Consider the following 22369-nt stretch of genomic DNA (forward strand, 5'->3'; position numbering starts at 1 on the left):
GGCTAATCCGGCCCTGACCAAGACGATTGGCAGAGACTGTAAGCACAGTTCCCAGTCCTCACCCCCAATCTCTCCTAGGTCCTGCTCCGACCTATGTCTACACGGAAGTTTTGCTGCATCCTGTGCTCTAGATGAGAGTGTGTTATATATTTGTGAGATCTTCCCTTTTTTTTCTGTGTGTTAAGTATGTAATTTATTATCGGATGTTCTATGTGTTCCAACCTGGACAGTTGTGTCTGTGATTGCACAGCATGCCGGAGTTGGAGGTATGTATAAAAGTTATGTCTTAGTAGCCCAAACTCCTCTTGCAAATCAGTGAAGGATTTAAGGATGGTCTGTGAATAGAGTTGTGATATGTACCTAATGCCCCTAGCCTCCCAGGAGTGGAGCCCCTCTAGTTTCTGCAGTTCCGTGTAGCGAGGATTACACCACAGAGGAGTGTGTATCGTAAAGCCCCTCATATCCAAGCTATGTTTGATGAGGCCCTATAGTTTGGACAGTAAGTTTATGGTAGGCATCAATTTAGGGTGAGGGGGAGATCTGCCTAAAGATGTGAAGTGGCGGGGAGGCCCGATGTGGCTTGAAATAGTATGTTATGGATAGGGTCTGTCAATCAACTCCTCCATTCACCCAGGTGCTGCAGCTGTGAGGCCAGGAAATAGAGTCGCATGTTAGGGACTGCCAACCCCCCCTGGTCTTTACTATACTGCAATGTGGATAATTTGATTCTAGCAATCTTTTTTTTCCAAAGGAGGTTTTAAAGATAGTGTCAATGCGTGTGAACCACCAACGTGGGATCCATTGCGGGGAGTTATGTAGTATGTATAATAGCTGAGGCGCCCACACCATCTTTATAAGATTGGCCCTACCGGTGATAGAAATGGGTAACTTGCACCAGGCGCTGCATTTGGTTTGTATCTTAGTTATCATAGGGAGCAAGTTCAGGGTTAGATATCTGAAGGTATCTGGAGTAACCTGTACTCCCAAATACTTAAATGAGGAGACAACCTGAACAGACCGGGAGCACTCTGGCAGTGGTGCTTTAAGTTCATCCAAGGGCAGGAGGGTTGACTTACTCCAGTTTATGGAGAAGCCAGAGAAAGTGCCAAAGTGTGTGATTAAAGACATCACGTTTAGTAGTGAAGTGCAGGTATTTTCCAGATATAGGAGAGTGTCATCTGCATACAGTGATATTTTATCAACTGCAGGGCCTCTCATGAAGCCGGATATCAATGACGACGCTCTCACCATCTCCGCCAACGGTTCCAGGGCTAAGGCAAACAGCAGGGGCGACAAAGGGCACCCCAGCGTTTTGCCTCTGTAAAGACGGAAGGGGTCAGAGAGAGCACCATTAATACGCAGCCTGGCGGTGGGGTTTGTGTATAGTAGCTAGACCCATTAAATGAAATTCTTCCCCAGACCGAACCTCTTCAGGACCTACCACAAATATTGCCACTTGATGCTGTCAAAGGCTTTGGCAGGGTCGAGGGATAGGACTGCCCTATTACCTGTATTGTCCACTGGGATCTGCAGATTGAGGAACAAACGTCTTATGTTTAGTGCCGTAGATCTGGAGGGAATAAACCCTGATTGGTCACGGTGAATGAGCTTTTGAATGACAGACGCTAGACGAGTGGCCAGCACTCTGGCCAGTATTTTCACATCCATTGTTAGCAGAGAGATGGGCCTATATGAGTCTGGGAGAAGGGGATCCTTGCCTGGCTTAAGTATCAGGATTATAGTAGCCTCTGTCATTGATGGGGGCAGTTGACCTAGTTCTAGGGCTTCTGTTAAGGTCTGCTTTAGTTGTGGTAGCATAGTGTCAGCATACCTTTTGTATACCTCTGCCGGCAGTCCGTCTTGTGAGAGGGGCATTCAACATGTCCCTATCAGACCGCTCAAGACGTGGCAGATTACACCCCAAGAGGAAGTCCCGGATATCAGTGGGAGCAGAGGAAACCTTAGAGGAATATACGTCTTCAAAGAACGTTTGAAATGTCGTGATAACCTCCAGATGAGCATTTACTACCCAGCCAGTGGCATCTTGGACTGCCGCTATGAATGAGGGGTCTCTACCGAACTTAGCCATCATGGCTAACATATGTTCGGTGTTCTCCCCTTCCTCATAGTATTTCTGTTGCAAAAAAAAATGCTTGTTTTCTGCCTACGATGTTGTCATATTAGCCAACTTTTGTGCCTTCAACCATCTCCTTTCGGTATGGTCGGGTTTGCAATGAACCCCGATTCCTTTCTCTCCTGCAGTTCCTGCAGGAGAGAAAGCTCCCAGGTCTTGGTCCTGGTCTTTATGGAGAAGATTGCCTTAATAAATGGGCCTCTGAGAAAGGCCTTAAGAGCTTCCCAGCACACACCCGAGGGCACTGTATTTTTATTAATGGCGATAAAGTCCACGAGAGCGGTAGTTACTGGGTCTGGTGTGGGGAACAAGGATAGCCAAAATGGATTTATTTTCCAGTGCTTCCTTTTGCTGGGGCTAGCTGTATTTATATTAGCCCAGTATGGAGAATGGTCGGAGACCATCCTCGGTTCATACTGAGTAACAGCAATATATGGTAGCATCTCCTTATTACAAAGACCAAGGTCAATTCTGGAGAGGCCCCTGTGTTATGCAGAGTGGCAGCAATATGTCTTAGTTTGGGGGTTTCTTAGGCGCCAAACATCATGCAGTCCCATCTCCGTCAGTAGATGGGCAAATGGTGTCGGGCCACCCGTCTTAAGTCCATCAGGATGGGCCATCGAAAATGTATCTAGCTGGAAGTTTAAATAATTATTAAAGTCGCCTACGATAAGAGCTGGAACATTAGGGTGATGAGCCAGAAAGCTTGCCAAAATGTTAAGAACTTCTGCAGAAAAGGGAGGGGGTATATACACATTTGCTAATATACATTCTAATGCCCTGTACACACAATAGGATTTTCTGATGGAAAATGTGTAATAGGACCTTGTCGGAAATTCCGACCGTGTGTAGGCTCCATCACACTTTTTCCATAGGAATTTCCCGCACACAAAGTTTGAGAGCTTGCTATAAAATTTTCCGACAACAAAATTCGTTGTCAGAAATTCTGATCGTGTGTACACAAATCCGACGCACAAAGTGCCACGCATGCTCAGAATAAATTAAGAAACGAAAGCTATTAGCTACTGCCCCGTTTATAGTCCCGACGTACGTGTTTTACGTCACCGCGTTCAGAATGATCGGATTTTCCGACAACTTTGTGTGACTGTGTGTATGCAAGACAAGTTTGAGCCAACATCCGTCGGAAAAAATCCATGGATTTTGTTGTCAGAATTTCCGATCAATGTCCGTGTGTACAGGGCATAAGCCCTCCAGGTTGCACCTGAGAAAAATATACCTCCCCTTGTCATCTATCACTGAGAGTGCACATGTAAAGGAGATCCCCTGGGGGATCAGTATACTTACTCCCTGAGAAAACGAGGAATATGCAGAGTGAAACTGCTGGCTGAACATACGAGCCGAGAATTGTATGGATTGGTCTCTATGCATATGCGTTTCTTGTAAGCAAAGTATTGAGGACCGTAAGCGCTTAGCCACATGTGTCACAGCCAGCCTTTTCAATATATATTATTTAATAATTTAAAAGTTATTTAATAATTCTTTAATATATTAAATTATATTAAATTAATTTAATTATAAAATAATTAATTTAATTCATTATTAAATAATGTATTTAATTTACTAATTATTTAATAATTTAATCATTATTTAATATATTAAATTATATTGCAGGATTGCTTTTTTTTATCTGGTGTGTGTAAAAGTCATTTTAACATTGAGTGCACCTGCACCCCTTCATCTTCCCCGTGCAATATACAGTATGCGTGTATAACCCCCACTATGGGCCTTAGCTAAGAAGGTGACATTGTCCAAGGGTCGCAACCTAGGCTCATTGACACTTTACATTCTAGAAAGTTTTTAATTAAGGACTATGGAGAAAAGAAAAGTGCCTTTTCTCTATAGGCCCTGTAATGTTGTGGCCTAGCTCCATACTGGGCTGAATGTCCTCCATATGCACAGCCATGTGGTGGAGAAGTATCACCTGTACTCATTACCGATTCCTGCCTGCCATAAATTAATCCCCTTAGACTCTCTGAGGCACTAGAAGCACAGGATCTTCCCCTGAGTGCCAGCACAGAGACACCCCTGCCCTGGCTTAACCAACAGCATTTAGTTGCCTGTTCCACACCCTCCTCAAACCTTAATGCAAAGGACCCCAAGTGGCAGCTTCACCCAGCACCTATTCATTTGCAGAAGACGTTCATATCTCGAGGCCAGGAGAAGGAATGCACACATCCTTTTAACTCTGAAACATGGTGGATTTACATATATGCATACTTTCAGTCATCCCAATGGTGAAGGCACATTTCTTACAGCCGATATGCGAGCCGTGTCAAGGAGTAGCTCATGCATTTAAGGGTTTGGCAAAGTCCTACATCCCATGCCAAAAGGGATGTTAGTAGTCCCCTTAATCCCAGTTCTCCCTTTCCTTGATTTCCTCTAAGGGGAAGCTCCCAGAGTGTAAATCCTTTAAAGATTACATCTTTGCATGCCTTGGTCCTTGCACTGTTTCCTATGACCAACTTCCCAGGTGAGGTGCTGCCAGACTCTTTTTACAGCATCCAAGATGCCTCACACTGGCAGGTGCAGGGCTCACACTACCTCTCTACCTTTGGTACACCCCTACTCTGGGGACCTCTAGCAGCTACAAAGGCAAATACAATGCCTACTCTTTACTACAGGGTTCCCAGCTCTAGCTTTGGTGACATTTAGTGGCTAGTTTGGGGAACAGCAAAAGACAGCTGTGTACTTGTACCTTACAATCCGAATGGAGAACCTGTCTCCTTGTAGACTCTTGTATATCTCTGGTTGGGAGGTTCGGAACACTTGTGTCATAAACCTTCACACCTTCTATACACCCTGTTGAATTTTGCGCTCACCCTATATTATGGAGAAAGCAACCAAAAGTGCTATATCCCATAAAACATGGGCAGACTACTCAACACTATTGGGCACACAAGAGCAGAGTTGGGAATTACAGCATGGAAGAACTTACTCTGGGAATATCTGAGACATATCAGAAGCCAGTCTTGGAATGCGTTTAAAGGCTATTTGCAAGTAGCAGCATATACCTGCATACAGCTGCACACAGCCTAAGGGTAGCTGTATGCAGCAACCGGGCTTCCTTGATGCAGAAAAAAATCCAGAATTTTACACTGTAAATTCATGTGCATGAGCCCTATGCAATTTTTTTCTTTCCTTCCAGTTGAAGCATCTGAACAGGAAATCCAGATACACGTACAGTAAATAACATTAAACTTTACATATGAACTAGAGTGTTTTGTGTGGAGTTTTTTCAGCTCTGACACTTCCTATGTAAATACATAATTTACAACATACATCTGGAGATGCTCTCCTGCAAAAGTAAACGTGCAGTGCAAACTGATTGAGGCTGTAAAATAACAGATTTACTGGAAGTTTTTTTAATTGTGTAATGGTTTATAGAAACAGGCAGAAGAAAAATAAGTGACAAAATATTAAAATGTGTGTGGGTGACATGGCTATGTTTACACAGCTGTCAGTTTGATTGAGCACGACTCACATATGTAACCAGCTTAAACTCTTCCCACTGCTGGGACATAACCGTATTGTTCTGTGTACCTCAATCTGTCATAAATGGGAGGAGGACACTTATTTTAAATCTGCAGATGTCTGTTCAGCTCTGGTTAAAGGAATATTCATCTGACACACTATTCACATTCATATCTTTAGCATCCTTTTTTATTGCAAAAAAATGTAGTCACTGTTCCAAAGATGAACACTGATTAGGAAAGTCAGAGTAAAATCAGAACTCCTTATCTGCATTCTTGTTTTGGGTTAGTGACTAAGGTTCGGTTCACATGTATGCGCATTTGATGTGTTTTGAACTACATCCAATTCACACGACATGTGAACCGGCAACCTTCTCTTTGGAGCAGGTTCACATATCTGCGTGCTGGCCGCGGTCTGCGATTTCAAGTAAAAATTTGCACCTGAATTGCACCAGAACTGGTGAACAAAACTGCACTGGACTCATTTTAAAAAACCTATGGGGCAGCATTTTTAGAAGAATAGGAATGCATGAACAGTTGCAAGAATTCTAGCAACTTGTTTGCTTCAACCTTTTCCACACATGCTTAAAAAATTATTTTAAATCTTGAAGATTACATAAAACCTCCAAAACATTAGATATTTTCTGAAAGCAGACACTCTAAAGGTCAAAATTTCACAACAAAATACACTAAAGTTCATTTTAGGGCACACAAATGCAATAAATTACTCATTTTTTGGCTAAAATATAAAAGACTAGGTTGCACCGAGTAAATAGATACCCAACATGTCAAACCTTACATTTGCGTGCACCTGTGAAATGGTGAGAAACTTCAGTACCCCATATTTTCTATAGGCAACACTTTAAGAGCCTCCTATCGGTCATCAATTTATTGTTGCAGAGGAAGCCTGGTACTAGAAATTTTGCTCTCACCCTGGGGTGCACAACAAAATTTAACATGTGTATCACAATCTGCATTTTCATGCATAGGCACTCCCGATGTGTGTGTTTACGTTCAGACGTGCATATATGTGGGGGTGAGGGCCTCAAATTTTTTTTTCTTGTGGGGTGTTTATGTGCTTGGGTGTAACTTTATTTTACACTTTAAAAAAAAAATTCTACTTTTTTTTTTTTTTCATCACAAGGGACAAAAACATCTCCTAGTGATGATTTTTGGTGACAGCTTCTCTTCAATGAGACATCCAGGGTCTAAAAGACCCTGGATGTCTCCCTTGTGCTCCACTAAATGTAATGCAATGCAAATCGCATTGCAATACATTCTTTCCTGGCCATGCTGGCCGGGGACACTGATGGACGGACCCAGAAGTGACATCAAACATGTCACTTTCTGGGTCAGGAACAAGGATGGGAAGGAGAGTGGAGGTGTCTGTTCTGCTTCCTCCCCTCTACCCGGTGGCACCCACTATGCCGGTCCCGAGTCCACAGATGGGCAAGCAGAGCTTGGGTTACATGGTGGGGGTGTGCGGGGGGCACCCAGGGCTGGACTGGGACAAAAATTTGACCCTGGACTTCATCCAGACTGGCCCACTTTGACAGGTCTCTCCCATGACGGCTTGCCACCCAAGCCCCCCCCCCCACTAGCCATTAGCCGTTCTACATTATTTCTCTTATAGGCAGTACCAGTGGGGAAGCTAGACATTATTTCACCTGGGGCAAAGAATCAGTTTGGCGCCCCCTCCCCAATGGGACAAGATTAGGCAGGAAAGTGAGGCCGCCCTCCTTCCAGATCGTATGATGAGCTTCTCAGTGTTGACTCCTGAGCATCATGTCTGTATTCAGGCTCGCTGCATAACTAGCCAGGGAGAGGAGGTGAGCACTGCGGGGGGGGGGGGGGGACAGAGGACCGGAGGGAGGCAGCGGTCCACTGTCACTGAAATCGGCCCACTGAGCCATCGGCCCACCGGGAAACTCCCTGTAGTCCCAATGGCCAGTACATGCCTGGGGGCACCCTTACAGGGGGCTTGAGTCTGCCTGTTAGATTTAACACAATTTTTATGTCTGCAGCCACTGGGAATGTGTGTAAACCCCCCCCCCCCCCCCCCCCACGCTGTCAGGTCCGATGTATAGACCTAGCAGCGAAAGGTTTAAGAGCCAAATCCATCTTTAACAAAAAAAAAAAAAATGCACCCATGTTTGCAGGAACAAAATATTTATTTGTTATTTTTTTTTTTTGCAAATGAACCCGCAAAACATTGCAACTGTGATCAATGGATTGCGGGTTCAATGCCAGGCTCCTGCAGACTCTTCCACCAGTTCCTTGTCCGTACGGAGAAATAGACTTTCAGTTAGCCTTCAGAGTATATCTAAAGTCAAACTTTTTTTTGTTTTAGTTAGAGTTGGGAATGGTTAAAACCCCTGTCAGGTTTTACCCACTCCCATTTTTTCTACTCACAGAAATGCAGAATGGAGGACCACACTGTGATGAGTTCAAAGTAGAATATTTATTTTCTCATATCATATAGCCAACATGTTTTTGGGGCTCAACAAGTCCCCCTCATCACGGTGTTCTGCCATATACTGTCCTCGTATCAGATAGTGTCCGCCTCGTACTGCGCAGGCGCAGCGCCTGCGCAGTACGGAGGAGCAGGAGATGCCGAAAATGCCCGAAGTTGATCAGCTGACCATCAGCTGTACACGGCGCTCGGGCACCTGTTAGCGATGGCAGTGTAAGAGGGCCCCTCGCGGGCTCGCTTCGCTCGCCACGCTTCGGGCACGGCCTCGCTGCGCTCGGCAAATATTTATTCTAACTCTATGTCCACTTGGATAGTAGGGAATGATCCTGGACATAGGGTAAGAATAAATGCGCAGGCGCCGTGTACAGCTGACGATCAGCTGTTGAACTTCGGAGACTGTCGGCGTCTCTTTTGTCCTCCGTACTGCGCCTGCGCAGTACAGGGAGGACACTATATGATAGGGGACTGAATTCGATAAGACAACGGCTGTACTAGTTGTTGGAGGGAAAAAAACACTTAATGAAAACAATATTGCACTGAGCACTCTCTGTTCTACCATGTTACAACAGCTGGTCTATGAGATACTGTTTCCATTAAGTTTATATGTATAATGAATCCTTGTTTGCCTTTTCTCATCCAACAACCATTTAAACCTTGATGAAGTGGGCATATGGAAGCCCCTGAAATGCCTTGGTTTATATGATCTGAGGAAATATTCTATTTTGGGCTAATAATAGATGGTATGGCACTATATTCTTCTTTTCTGTGGCATTGACCAAAAAGTACCCCCTTGTGGACTTTGTATGTATGGAACAGCCATGGATGTTATTTCCCATGTCAGCTATTCACTTCATTCAAGATGAACCCATCACAGAGCTGAGATCCAATGCTTCCCATCTACAGGTTCACCAGGTTTCTTTGCTGTCTGTGTCCATTGAGGAGGATTGCTTTAATCTCCTGTCACATAGACGCAGCAGGAAGCAATAGGAAGTCTTTTTACAGTGAGGGGACATACCTTCCTGGTTGCCAATGCCCCCAGAAGAAATTGTCTCTCTATTCTTGCTCATGAGACAAATCACAATTTTGGATTTCCCATCACTTTCTGCCCCAGGAACAATGGCAACTAGTACTGTACCCAACAGGAAAATAGACAGCAGTAAAAACCTGACAGATTAAAATCCCTCATCACTCTATTTTAAACTAAACAAAAAAAGTTTGGGCTTAAGTTACACTTTGGAATCTAATTATACACGTTTGCACACAAGTGGCACAAAATGTCCTAATTGGATTCACTAGGGAAAATGTGTGAATCATGGGTGGAAGTTGTGTGAATCTTGAGTGAATACATTTATAAATTGACACCTTTTCTGATGACCATTGCCAAACTCAATTCTTAATATAATTTTTTTTTAAATTAAAGCAGAACTGAATTCTGCAGTGTCTGGGTGAACTTTAGTCACGATGAATAGTATACTTGCACATTTAAGTGACAATAAACGTTCATTAAAAAAATAAATAACAAACATGTTAAACTTACTTGCTCTGTTTAGTGGTTTTGCACAGAGCAGCCCTGATCCTCCTCTTTTCGGGTCCCCTGCCTGTGCACCTGGCTCCTCCTCTTCAGCCAGTGCCACCAATAGCAAGCCGCTTGCTCTGGGGGCACTGGTGTCAGCTCGCTCCCGAACCCCGCTCTATACTTCCATAAGGCTCGCTTTCTCCTCATTGGCTCACTGGCTGTGATTGACAGTAGCAGGAGCCAACGGCTCTTGCTTCTGTCTCAGCCAATGAGGAATAAGAGACCTAGGAAAAGCTCAGCTCTTGTGCACATGGCTGGATTGAGAAGGGGCTCGGGTAACTATTAGGGGGGGCTTGGGGGTTTTGCTGCACACAGAAGGTTTTTTACCTTGATGCATAGAATGCATCAAGGTACAAAACCCTGAGCCTTTAAAACCACCTTAAGGCACACTTATATTTCAGTGCGCCCTCCTCAGGCAGTGACGGGTCAAGCCTCCAGTCACCACCACTCCATATGAAGTTGCTGTCATCTCCCTCACCACTTCTTTTGGGAAACGTGACGCTCCTCTTTGGCCATTTAGGTAACAAGAAAAATCACAGGAATTACGTCATCCCCGCTTTGTGGCTCTAGTCATGGTGTCCAGTGAACATAGAAAAGAAAAACCGTAAGACGTAAGGGGGAAAGGTTTTTGTTGGGCAAAAGAGACTTTGAGTATCTCTTTTGTCAGGAAAACGAAATCCTAGCAATTGTTCAAAGTGGGATTTTAGTTTAGCCTAAAACTCAAGTTACATTTTCAGGTGTTGCATTCATTTATGCAAGTAACCCTTGGCAATCTTTCTCAAAGTCCTAAAGGCATTTTTTTACTGTAGACTTGAATGAGGAATCTGTTCAGAAAACTTTTCTGAAGATCATGTAGTCATTAGGATGTTGCTTTAATGTTGGATTGGGGAAAAATATGTATCTTTTCCCCAAAATTTCTTGTTTAGCTTTTCCAGACATCAGGTCACGTACTGTACATGATCTTTCACTTTCAGTTCTACTGAAAAATAAAACTTGGACATGGACCATTGTTGCATGTACCCCTCGTTCTTATTCCCATGGTAACTGAAGAGAATACTTTTTATTATCAAATACGATGTAGCCAAACATATTAAAGAATAAAGATTGAATGAAGCTATAAAGGACAATGTAAAAAAGTAAGTATAACTTTGGGGAAAAAAAGAAAAATGACTTATTATACTGCTCCTTATAGCTAGTTGATACAATGCAAGCAGCGGCAATTATCTTTTCTATACAGAATATGCCTTCATCAAAGTGTCTGGAATCATACACAAAAGGAAATGAATTGAAGGTATGGGTGCAAGGAAGACAGGAAACCTTTTCCAATGTTAGATGAACAAGGTCATCCTGGCATCCTTTAAAATGTATAGCCAATTGTGAGTTAGCCCGTAGAACATTGACATCTAAAGAGATGTTGGTGATGTCTTATTGTTATATATACCTGAATGCAGAGAGTTCTGTTTCGGAAGACAATGTTATCGGAAGACAAAGGAAATGTGATCAGATGGACCCTAGATAATCCTAGAGAGGAGAAAAGATGAGCTTATTTGCTAATGTGTTTGATTTGCTTGCTTATAATAAATTATTTAAAGTGGTTTAAAACAATTATTTTTTTTTAACTAAGTCCATCCTCTGTATATGCCATTGGTTTGTTATGCTTCATGATGATTTAGCCAGCAGAGGGCATAGTCTCAAAGAAATGCATGCATATTCATATACAATAGGGGCACATTTGTCAGATGCCATATTAATGAATACATTTGCACCTACAGTATATATCTTCTTTAGAAAAATATGCTTGTCCAGTAAACAATAAAGTCTCAACTCTCTATAAACATATATATATATATCTATATCTATCTATCTATCTATCTATCTATCTATCTATCTATCTATCTATCTATCTATCTATCTATCTATCTATCTATATCTACATATATATATATATATATATATATATATATATATATATATATATATATATATATATATATATATATATATATATATATATATATATTAACATATATATACATATATATCTATATATATGTATGTATATATATAGATATATATATAGATATATATATCTATATATCTATATATATATCTATATATCTATATATATATATATAGATATATAGATATATATATATATATATACAACACCAAATAAAAACTATACATTTTAGAAAGAAAGATTAGCCATATTCACACCTATAATCTCAAGTGAAGCACTTGAACTGCGCATCATTTGCAGTGTTGAAGTAATTGCCCACTTACCCACAGGAAAAAACTACAACTTCCTTTGGAACTGTATTGAGTCCTGTTGCTGGATTTACTTGTTTGAAGAAGAGTAGATATCTGTCTTCTTTAATGCAGTCTTCTACAGAAGCCAGGCTATAGGGATTACTTTAGTGAACCCTAACTAAATGAAGCTGAGTTTGCTTAAATCAAACTAAACAAGGAGGATCTTTTTTTATATAACTATGCTTACAGCAAATGTGATGGTCCCCAAACCAAATAAAGATCTTCATAGTTGGTTAAATTATCACCACTCTCAATTAATATTGATATAATAATACTTGCATAAATATTAACTTGCAGACTAAACATTTTTCCAGCTAAGTTGATCAAAAATAGACCTGGTTGGCTTAATTCCCAGACTAAAAGCAACAGATAGCATTGTTAGAAAAAATATTGTTAGAAATAATAATGGCCATTTAACCATTTGATCCGCTATAATTCAGAGGAACTCTAGCTTATATCTTTGAACATTTCCAAAGCTTTGACACCTTATTCTGGTCCTACTTGACAGCAGTATAACAATACTTCAGGCTTGGTCCATACTTAATTTCATGGACAGTGGCTCTTTACAACTCCCCACAAGCCAAGCTAATATACTAAGGGTTGAAGCTGCCTTGTTCTCTATCTGCCGGGACCAGGGCCAGATTAACATAGGGGCTATCGGAGCTGCAGCACCAGGCCCCTACCAAAATATAGGCCCTGGCTGGCCAGATTCACTGTCACTGCTATTTTCTGTCACTTGCAAACACAGAAGCTCGCCTTTTGCGCCACAAGTGACAGCGCGCTGCTCCCTCAGAACCTCCCTGCACAGCCCTCGGACACAGACACAGCTGCCGGGGCACTGATGTGTTATGGGTATCATCAGAGAGCTTGCTGGCAGAGAAACAGTCTGGTGCTCGAATGCTGTAGCCCCCTGCAGGACGATCTCACTGCCAGCCGTTGCTGCTGCTGCTGTCCAGTGAAGGAGAGGCAGAGTCACAAATGAACTGTGTGGGAGGCTAAGACTGACTGCTTCCAAGGTGAGGTGGGGGGGGTCTGTTTGTGCAAAAGTGAGGTGAGGGGAAGAGGGGAAGGGGAGGTGTGGTAAGGTGAGGGGGGGTCTGTTTGTGCAAAGGTGAGGGCAGTGGGAAAGCAGGGCTCAAAGCTGAAGCAGAAGGCAGAGCTTAGCTGATGAGGGAGGGTTAGGATGTGGCTGCAGACTGCAGAGATCTGTGAGAGAAGGGTGCAGAGTAAGCTTTGAATGTGGGGGCAGAAGTGTCCATTGCAAACCTCTGACCCAAGCGATCTGTGTATTATGGTCTTCAGATCCTAGCGCTCTGTGTATTACGCTCTCCTGACCCCAGCACTCTTTGTATTACAGTCTCCTGAACCCAGCGCTATGTGTATTACGATCTTCTGACCCAAGTGATCTGTGTATTACGGTTTTCTGACCCAAGCGATCTGTGTATTATGGTCTTCAGACCCTAGCACTCTGTGTATTCTGGTCTCCTGAACCCAGTGCTCTGTGTATTACAGTCTCCTGAACCCAGCTCTCTGTGTATTATGGTCTTCTGACCCAAGCGATCTGTGTATTACAGTCTTCAGACCCTAGCGCTCTGTGTATTATGGTCTCCTGAACCCAGCACTCTGTGTATTATGCTGTCCTGAACCCAGCGCTCTGTCTATTACGTTCTTCTGACCCCAGCACTCTGTGTATTACGCTTTTCCGAACCCAGAACTCTGTGCATTACGCTCTTCAGAACTCAGCGCTCTGTGTATTAAGCTGTCCTGAACCCAGCACTCTGTGTATTATGCTCTTCTGAACCCAGCTCTCTGTGTATTACAGTCTCCTGAACCCAGCGTTCTGTGTAATACAGTCTCCTGAACCCAGCATTCTGTGTATTACAGTCTCCTGAACCCAGCATTCTGTGTAATACAGTCTCCTGAACCCAGCATTCTGTGTATTACGGTCTCCTGAATCCAGCATTCTGTGTATTACGGTCTCCTGAACCCAGCACTCTGTGTATTACGCTCTCCTGAACCCTGTGTTATGCATTCCTGTTTTTTTTTTAACAATGTCCCTTTAAGACCCTCCCACTGTACAATTTGGCCACACCCACCCTATGACGTTGCGTGCTTCCCCACAGGAAGGGGGGGTTCCTGCACCTATTCTCTGAGAAGAAAAGCCTCGGGCCCAGCCGCCCAAAAAGAACAGGTCACGCACAGAAAGCAATGGGCCGACAGGGAGAACTCTCCCCTGGCCTGACCGGTCCTGCATTCCGCATGCACCACCTGGGCTAGGTGGCAGGATTTATAATGGGCACCGTGGTCAGTCCTAATGGAAGTCAGCTGTGCCCTTCAACCTCACCTCATGGCACGCCATGCACGCCGATGCAGGGCTCTTATAAAAGTCTGGGACTTCCATAGCAGTGGGCCTGTGCCACTGCACCCTTTCACCTCACGCTGATGCACAGCCCTTAAGGTCCACCAAAATCCTCAGCACCAGGCCCATAATCCTCTTAATCCTGCCCTGGCCTGGACCCTGCTTTCATCCAACCTATTTATCTTAGAACTTGAGCCTTTTGCAGAGGACTTGTGACCAAATGTCAATGTGAAAGGGATGGAGATAACTGTTGTTGACTCACAATGTTTGTGGACGACATTCTATTGTCCCTCACATTACAGCATATTTTCCACGATAATTTATTATAGCTGAACTCCATGTTCTAGCTATTTTTGATTACTTATCCTCTCCCTAAATTCTCTTGAACTGCTGACACAGATTACCTGATAGTGCCTTACTTTTCTTGTATTCCAAGAGTTTCAGCCCCAGTGACATCATCATTTCCTTAGGAAAAGAACGCTCGCTCCTATCTGTATCTACTATCCTGAGAGGCAGTGTGTGCAGTGAACTGCAGTGAAGTGGAGGGGAAGCAGAGGGTGGAGTTGGAGCTGAGTGCTGTATCTGCTGAGGGCTGTATCTGCTGTACACAGTGGGCGGCTTAGTTCAGGAGTCTCAGACTCCCAAGTCTGCCCACTACAGTGAACAGGGACGTAATTATGTCTCTGCTCACTATAAAGAACTACAGTGAGGCAGACACAAGCCTGGTGGCCACAGGGATACAGAGTATAGGGGTCACTGGTCTTACAAAATGGATGTCAGAGGGATTCAAGTTATGATTCAAATAATGAGATTACACAGTGGGGAGAGAAACAAGCAACACATTGCACTAAGGTATGACAGCACCAATACCGCCAGCTAATAAATATTCTGCCCGGAGTTCAGCTTTAAGTGAATTAATAAGCCTAGATAGGTTAATAAGCCTCTGGATTTCATAGAGTGCAGCCTGTTATTTATAGTGACCTTCCCATGGTTTCCTCCAAATTCCTACCCGAAACCACTAAATTCCATTTTAACCAATTCACGCCACCTTTTGGGCATATATTACTATACCAACCCCCACTCAAAATTCTTCATTGCCCCTCCACCTTCCCGGCATGATCCTCAGGCTCCTGGCCTGAAATCTTTCATTCATGCTTATATCAGATCTTCTAAGCGGATGGTTACTTTAGTATATAAACCCATAAAATCTCCCTCAATGCCTGAAGACTGGCAGCTGCAGGATATCTGTTAAGTAACAGCATAAAGTTCTAGAAACCTCTTGGTTTTGGAAAACTCATATAAAATCCTCTAGATGTGGTATTATACCACAGCTCCTTTGGCAACTTTTCTTCCCTCACAGGGCTGCTGCAAGGATTTTTGACACCCTAGGCGAAACCTCATTTTGCACCCCCCCCCCGGCTGCTCTACCCCTGACTCCAACCCCTTTGTCCTGCACATATATGCCCCACCTTTTTAATGAAGAACCCATCAAATTCAGCCCACCGGCACCCATCAAATGCAGCCTCGCCAGTGCCCATCAAATGCAGCCCTGCCAGTGCCCATCAAATGCAGCCCTGCCAGTGCCCATCAATGTCGCCTACCAGCACCCATCAATGCAGCCTCTCCAGTGCCCATCAAATGCAGCCTCACCAGTGCCCATCAAATGGAGCTTCACCAGCACCCATCAAATGCAGCCTCACCAGTGGCCATCAATGCAGCCTCACCACCACCCATCAAATGCAGCCTCACCAGTGCCCATCAAATGCAGTCTCCCCAGCGCAAATCAATGCAGCCTACCAGCGCCCATCAAATGCAGCCTCACCAGTGCCCATCAATGTAGCCTACCAGCACCCATCAATGCAGCCTCACCAGTGCCCATCAAATGCAGCCTCACCAGTGCCCATCAAATGCAGCCTCACCAGCACCCATCAAATGCAGCCTTACCAGTGCCCATCAATGCAGCCTCACCAGCACCAATCAAATGCAGCCTCAGCAGTGCTCATAAAATGCAGCCTCACCAGCGCCCATCAATGCAGCTGTAATGGAAATTTGTAAGTTCTGTATATAATTGTATTCTATTTTGTATGTAATGCACACTGCCCTCACTGTGCACACGGCACTAATAATGTTTTCAGTACATGTTTACATTCTTTTGAGTCCTGATTAGAATAAGCCTGCCTATGTAACGCCCCTTGTTACCATAAATGTACAATTGTAATATTAATGTGATACCTACGTAATCATGTGTATAAAAACCTTCAATTGCGTCATAATCAAGGAGAACAGTTATTTGGAAAGATGCTGAGCGTATCTTTTGTGTCTGTTCCCTACTGCAGTAGTTATTATTAATTTGGAACCACTAATCAATATTAGGATAGGAGTTGCCTATCATCAATTTAACCGAGTCAGCATGGCGAGCTTTGCCTTAGGAGGGGTTTCCAGGTGACCCTGAGTATCCGAAACGAGGAGCTTGAGACGATCCGGGAATTTCTGATAATCAGCCGGCTGAGGTAAGCCTTTTGCTTACATTTGAGTTATCAGACTTCCTTGATCGGTAAGGCATTTTCGGGACAAAGGGTACCTATTTTACTCCCCATAATCGAACTGTATTGATTGGTGGTTATATGTTATGTTGTCCCTGTCTATTGTCCATCGGAGTGTTATAGATAAGAAAGGGAAGAATAGTACTGTTCACAGGTATATGTAGTACATCTGCTAGATAAAGTAGTTTAGAGGCAAGAGGGTATAGGCACGCGTAGAGAAGACTGGCCAGTCATTATGGGCATTGAATTAAGTAAGGGAATGAAGGGTAAGAGACCCTCAAAAATGCCCAGCGCAAAAGGAGCGCTATATATGAACTGAAGGTGTGGTTCCGCCTATACTGAGCCCCTAGATTAATGGTTAAAGTGGACAGGGATTCACAATGGGTAACTGGGTTACCAAAGTCCACAGGGACTAAGAATCATGCAGAGTAAACAGCTAGAGAAACAGCTATCCATGTGAGCAAGATGGATCAAGGGTGACAATAACACTAGACAGAAAGGGACATTTTCATGTTAAGTTGTGGGATGAATTTGGGGTCAGGCACTACAACTAGTAAAATCAGAAACAGAGAAATGAGAATTAAAACAGAATACTTTATATGTTGTCAGAGAGAGAAGATGGGATGAGCACTCTGGCTGCCCATCTGATCATAGAAGCTAGATATGAAAGATATCTGAACAAAATAAGGAAAGCAGAATTTAGGCAGGGAAATATTAATGAAAGTTAAAAGAAAGTGAGAGAATGATATGCATGTGTTGTGTACAAATGGGAAAAATGTAAGCGATTTTAGAGAGATATTGGTGTAGGTGTGTGTGAATGCTGGGACCTTTAGTTCTATTGCTTGTGTGTGTCATGTACGCAGATGTGACCCCCTCCTTTGTGCTCTCATGAAAGAAATGTGGCTGGGATGAGAGGTTAGTGATAAGCTGGAAGGACACCATGCCAATTCCAGTTTTTTTAGACAAAACATTTATAACAAAATGTGTCGGGTTAACGAATCTAATGGTAAACAATGTGATCACAATTATTTTTTGAATCTGTTTTCCAGACATGGTAAAATGAAGGTTACATTTAACCGTGTATAACACAAATTGAATATCCTTTGATAGTGGAAACAGTGCATTTAAAAAAGGGAAATTAAGTAAAATTAAGTAATAATGAGTATTAATTTCTAATATGAGTTTAACAATTTTATTAATAATATAGATATATTGAAACTGGTTTAGACAACCTTTGGTTGGAAATGAAATCCAGGTTATTGGGGAAATTTGTAAAAATGGGATTAGTTTAGATTAAGATAACAATTTTGTAATTTTACATTTATACAATAAGCCCTTATTGAGAGAAAAAAAGATTAAGATGAGGTTGTTATTTGGAATACAGCTGCCATAATACTTAACAAAGCCAAGATGGATAGAATACATAAGAAGTTTTTCTACAAAAATGAAATTTTAAGGTTCTTGATAATAACTTGATGTGCGGTCCATGATGTGAGAGTAATAATAAATAAAATTGAAATATAACAGACCCATCACATCAAGTCCACACACCCTGTTAGGATAGATGCCACTGCAGCCAATTGTTTTATAGTTTTTGATGCTTTATGGTCCACCATACAGATTGTTGATCCTTTTGTTTTATTTATTTTTATTTTTTGAAATCCAAAGCAGAATGTGTGGATTGTGAAATAATGTGTCCCTTTTCCTTGTAAGTGCAGTGGTATAAGCAGAAGAATATTTTGGATTTATGGACATCTTTGCATGACCGCAGGGTATTGTTATCATTTATTATAATATTGCCAGGAAAAAGTTGTTTTTTGAAACATGAAACTGGAGTTCTTACACAAACAGCATGATAGAAAACAAGCCATTGTAATATATTTATGCAAGCTGGACCCAGTAATGAAGGATTCATCCCGATATATCAGAGCTGCAGCTTTTATGCAAAGGTGCTATTAGACAAAGTTAGATATTGTTTTGGTCAAACATTTAATTATTAATGGTCCGACATTCTGTGCAGCAAATATACAGCTAATTAAATGTTTGTCTAAAGAAAGGTTTAAAATATGAGTTTGTTTATGTAAAAATCTAACAATGAAAAACGCGTACATTTATTATAAAGAAAGGAAAAACCACATGTGTTAAATTGATGACGTAGGAATCAGCTGCTGTGAGCCCAGTGCAGGACACACTCCCTGAAGACCCAGATATTACATTTTTTGTAGATTTGAGTATGCAGTTTATCACCCAGAAGGATACTCTGTATTCAAAGTCATTGGATCCCTTTTCCCCAGCTCAAGAAGCAGAGCTCCATGTTTTAGCAAAGCCTGTGAGCTATAAAAAGAGTGTATATTTATATAGATAGTCGAGATATAGAGAGCTTTTGGTTCCATTTAAAGGGCCAGAAGTTTGTTTTTACTTCGACAGGTAAACCAACCAAGCATGCCAAGTTAATTTGATTGGCTGTTTTCAGCCTTCCAGGTTCTTGCTGAGGTAACCATATTAACTTTCACACATGGAAGCAGACCAGGTGACTAAGGATGCTGCATTTACAGCCCCGGACACTTGATGGGTCTGTGCAAGTCACAGATTCCACCCTAGTTCTGGCCCAGTATAGCTGGGATTAATAATTCAACTTTAAGGACCCAAGAAAGAGAAGAACAAGTGGTCCACAGGGGGCAACTTCTTATGAAACAGGACTTTGGAAAAGGTGATCATTTATGTCTGCCAGACACTCTTTTCCCTCCAGCTTGACACCTGGACCGTGTCATCAGTCACAAGACGTTATGGCTGCCTTAGTAAATGAGCGTGGGATAGAGCCAGGGTTCACCACAGTTGTTTTTATAACATATCACTTCTTGTTTTACCTGTTACCAAAGGTGTTACCAAAAGCTGAACATCCCTTCCAGAGATTACAAAAAGATATATCCAGATGCCCAAGTCAGGATCTTACAAGTATGCATTTTGTCTGTATGGGCATGTTTTTTGGATGTCCAGTGGCAAATACTACTGCAAAGGCCACAGTAAAAAGTGTTATCAGAAGTAGTTTGTAAGTACAGAGTGCAGAAAGTACAAAGAGTAACAGAGGAAATAATTTTTATAGGAGAGTCTATACTAGAAGTTTTGAGGTTTTATTTTTACACCCCCTACTGTCTACAATGTAGCGGAAAAAGTAGAGTAAGAAACTAGAAAACTTTTGCCTGAATGTTTTCTTATATTTTATCAAGTCTCTAAGGGGGATGTTGGACTCTCTCCCTATGGGATTTTATTTGGGAGTGTGTTACTCACTTGCTTATATTTTGTCCCAGCAGCTGAAGTCCTTCATTCGGATCTCACAGAGAATGTTGCTGATCTTTTAAGGTTTTTGACAAACTCATTTATGTGTTTTCTCCCCAATTCCAGATCCTAAAAGTTTGGAAGGATCTAAAACTAAAGCCAGGTAACTTTTGGATTGTTAAGAGACATTTATATATAAGGAACTATTTGGAGACTATTGGAGCTATTATTTTCTCCACAATGGAGTTTTTTTTTGCCTCTTTGCCCAGGACTACCTCCACCTAAGTGTGTGGAGGTTCCATGTTAAAGGTGATAGCAGGTATGGTTAGTGATCAAAATATTGATCAAAAGAGGGGAGACTGTAATGGAAATTTGTAAGTTATGTATATAATTGTATTGTATTTTGTATGTATTGCACACTGCCCTCACTGTGCACACAGCACTAATAATGTTTTCAGTACATGTTTACATTCTTTCGAGTCCTAAATAGAATAAGCCTGCCTATGTAAAGCCCCCTTGTTACCATACACGTACAATTGTAATATTAAAGTGAGACCTGTAGGAGAGAATAGACGGAGGGGATGCATGACTATGGGAGGAACAGGGGTCAGGGAATGGTCAGTCAGGTCAGTGGTGAGGGCATAGGTTCAGCTCTTACCTGATTGGAGGTAGAAGTCAGAGGGGGCAGGGTCCAGAGGTGGGGGTCCGGTGTAGGGGGTGGATTCTGCATTATTCAGAGAAGTTTGGAGAGGAGACATCTTCTTGGGACATCCTTGCTGATCACCTGCAGGTAGACAGACAGGGAGATGAGTGATTTAGAGGCCTTGTTAGTTCAGGTCAGGGCCGCAGCGGTCGAACGGGGCCCTCAGTGGCTGCAGCAGCAGCTGGCTTATGTACTTGGGGGGTCAGGAGCTTCCACCTCACCCCGGGGCGAAAACGAGCGAGGAAGGTGCGCCCGCCGGAGCGCCTGAGCCCATCTCCTGTCCCTCGGGCTCAACGGGCGAGAAGGAGCCCCTGTTCCAGGGACCCTCCAGGGCTTGCTATGGGGCTGCCTTCCACCAGTTCCGGTGTGGGCCCTGGGAGGAATCCTACCCCCCGGCGCTCTTCTTCTACTCGCAACACAGGCCGGAGCATGCGGCAGCCCCCCCTCCCCCCCGTGTAGATGTCTTGTGCGGGGGGGCGGCTCAGCGGGGGAGACGCGGCGGAATGCGTGGTGGGGGACGTCCCTGCCCCTCAGCTGCCCAGAGAGAGGATAATGCCCAGGATGCGAGGGTACTCACTGGGGGGGTGCCGTCATCGCCCCCCGCCAGCCGCCGACACAGGGCTCCAGAGCGTTCGGCTCTCTCTGCGGCTGCTGCGCAGAGAGGTGCTCGGCGAGAGACAAGTCCAGCCACGAACAGCGGTGGGGATGGAGCACCCTCTGCTGGTTCGCCATCAGCATTACAGGTGGGATGTCACACCAGGAGCAGTGAGAAGGCTCAGGCTGGGGAACACGCCCCCTTAAAGAGACAGCGCGTCCCTGCTGCAGCTGGGGGTACTACTGTGCCCAGCAGTTCTTCGGTGGAGAGAACCGTGCCTGGGGCAGAAGAGGAGGCTTCCGGGAGCCCCGTGGAGGAGTCGTTTGAGCAAAGGAGGCAGGGGATGTCGCCGCGGCAAGATTCTTCGGCCGAGTCCGGTGAGCTCACCAGCGTGGATGAAGATGATCGGTCGGTCAGGAGGCATCCTGCTTTGCAGAGCCAGCTGGGATCCGGACGAACGGCTAGTCGTGTGGCGGTGCGGCTGCAGCCTGGTAAGTCGCCAATTTTACCTATACATACTAGTCAGGTGGGGGGTTAATTTGGGGGTTTCTTCGGGGGTTAGTTCAGTGTCAGGAGTGGTGGGGGGAGATGCGTGTACCGCGCTGGTTTTGTCCGCATTTTTTGCAGGTTTACGGGAGTTATTGGCCGTTTTGACCGGCGGGGTCTTCTTCAACATCTCAGGGGCCCGTTGGGGCATGGGCTACCGCTGCCTCTGGCTTGGACTCTGTTGTTCCTCCCACACCCCCCTCAGCAGGGCCACTTGCGGTAGCGGTATCCGGGGAGGGGGGGTCCCCAGGGGATAGTGTGACATCCGCGTCGCAGGCGGAAGTGACTGGGGCGGACGCGAATAAAGGGAAGGAGTCCTCTGAGGATAAGGTGCGGTTGGCGGATACGGCGAAGTGCGAGATT

Source organism: Aquarana catesbeiana, linkage group LG04 (genome assembly GCF_042186555.1).
Source record: "Aquarana catesbeiana isolate 2022-GZ linkage group LG04, ASM4218655v1, whole genome shotgun sequence".
Lineage (NCBI taxonomy): Eukaryota > Metazoa > Chordata > Amphibia > Anura > Ranidae > Aquarana > Aquarana catesbeiana.